Source organism: Myotis davidii, unplaced genomic scaffold, assembly GCF_000327345.1.
Source record: "Myotis davidii unplaced genomic scaffold, ASM32734v1 scaffold1069, whole genome shotgun sequence".
NCBI lineage: Eukaryota > Metazoa > Chordata > Mammalia > Chiroptera > Vespertilionidae > Myotis > Myotis davidii.
In genome coordinates this window covers 462671-464932 of record NW_006300018.1, presented here as the reverse complement: position 1 = coordinate 464932, position 2262 = coordinate 462671, and the positions used below count along the sequence as shown (strand labels likewise).

Below are 2262 nucleotides of genomic sequence, written 5' to 3'. Positions count from 1 at the left end.
ATATATATATATATATAATAAGCTCCTATATACCCATCACTTAATTTCAACAGTTATTGCTCATGCCAGTCATATATATCCTACCCTCTCTTCCCCACCCAGATTATGGAAAACTATTTGACATCACATTGTATAGTATTGTTCATTGGTAGATGTATTAATTAGAACTCTTGATTGTGTCAGAAATCCATTCTAAATGCATTTAAATATGAAAGGCATTTTGTTGGTCATGTTATTGGGAAATCCGAGAAGTGGACTGGGCTTGGGACATAGATGCATTCCAGGAATTGAATAACATAGGGCCCTTTCTTCCCGGCCTTTCTCCATCTCTTGGTTCTGTTTACTTCTCAGGTGGGCGGGCAGGCTTACATGGCAATCAGTGGGAGAAGCTCTTTCTCACTTAGTGTTATGGGTTCATTTGCGTCCCCCCTAAAGATATATGGAAGTCCTGTCCCTGGTACCGGTGACTGTGCTCTCTTTTGGAAATAGGGTCTGAGATGTAATTAAGATGTAAGTATAAAGGAGGACATACTGAAGTAGCATGGGCCCTTAATCCAGTATGATGGGCATCCTTGTAAAAAGACAAGAGAATAGAGACACACATAGAAAGGAGAGCACCTGTGAAGTCGCAGGCACAGAGACAGAGGGGAGATGTGGCCATGTGACAACCCAGGCAGAGGTTAGAGTGATATGGCTACAAGCCAGGACTGCTGGCACCATCGGAAACCAGGAGGAGTCATGGAAAGATTCTTACCCACATGGCCCTGCCACCGCCTTGCTTTAGAATTTCTAACCTCCAGAACTGTGAAAGAATAAATTCCTATTGTTGTAAACCACCCGGTTTGTGATAATATGGTATGGCAGCTTAGAAATCTTAGATGCCCAGAGATGGTTTCAATCCCAGAGAAAACATGCTGTGATCTTGTATGGCTCATATTCCCATCTCTGGACTTGAGTTGGGACTTGGGAGTACTTGGACTAGCTCAGGTCATGTGACAACCCTGTGGTTGGGGACCCGTATCGCCTAATGTGGAGCCCTGGGGAAGTGGGGATTGGGACAGACTGAAAAACAGAATCTTCTATACTTCCTGACCACTGAAATTTTGAATGAGCCAATTAGAATCCTGATGATTCACAAAGTAAAGAAAAATGCAGAATAGCAGCAGATTAGAGAAATCAGCTGTCTTCTACAATGTGTTACTTTAACTAGAGAAGTCAGCGTTCTTAAAAATATGTACTGACATTTAATGTTTCACGTGCCTAGTAGAGGAGGGGCCCGTGGCCACAGAAGTTGCATCAGCTGTGGCTTTGTTTAAATCAGTGGTTCTCAACCTCGGCTGCACCTTAGAATCACTTGGGAATCTTTTTAAAATCCTGATTTCCGGGCCTCATCCTCCGGAAATTCTGTTTCTTTGTTACTAATGTTGTGGCCCCACCCCATAACAAAGAAACAGAATTTCCGGAGGGTGAGGCCCAGAAATCAGGATTTTAAAAAGATTCCCAGGTGGTTCTAATGTGCAGCCAAGGTTGAGAACCACTGCTCTAGACTATAGCTCCTTGGGGGCAGGGACCAATGTCTATTTGGCTCACCATTATAGGGCACCTGGCTCCTAGAGGGTCTCACTGCATACTTGCTGAATGAATGAGTGAGCGATGAATGAATATGCAGGCTCTGCTTAGCACCTGCTACATGGTCAACAAACGGTGAGTTAGAGATGGCCAGATTCTAACGGGTGGGAATGGGTAGAGAAGACAGTGTCCAGGTGGACGGACTGGTGTGAACAGGAGCCCAGGGAAACGATCTGGGCACCCCTGTGGGGGAGGAAGTACCTGTCCTCTCCCTGAAGGTTCTTCTGGCTGCTCTGATAATCAAATAGATGTGAAACAGCACAGCAAGAGCAGGACTGCAGGGTTAACATTTGTTTGGCTTTCCTGGTCGGGGGAGAGGAGCCTTGCATGCTGTTTCCAAAGATGAAATGTGATAGGCAGGCATTGTCCATGGACAAGGTTCCTGCTGTTTCAGAATGACAGAAGATCTGATTTTGGTAGAGTTTGTCAGTGCTGCTTTGGGCCCCAGAACCATTTATCTTTGTTGAAATCCAGATGTTAGTGTGGCTTTTGGATTGAGAAGTGTTAAATTTTGAGCTGTTTCTTTCCATCACAAAGAAAGCAGACTCCAAAGTTGTGCTGGACTTTAAGTGTGAGTCTTGGGGAAATTGGTTTTTAACCCTTGATTTAACTTTTCATTTAGAAAATTTCATA

At 44.2% G+C, this 2262-nt stretch overlaps 1 protein-coding gene across 1 annotated transcript in view; it reads left to right on the top strand.

Moving 5' to 3' along the window:
* Positions 1–2262, top strand: part of LOC102753839 (thrombospondin type-1 domain-containing protein 4) — a gene marked incomplete at its 3' end in the record, with an annotated part of 484283 nt that overhangs the window by 22628 nt on the left and 459393 nt on the right. The window lies entirely within an intron of this gene.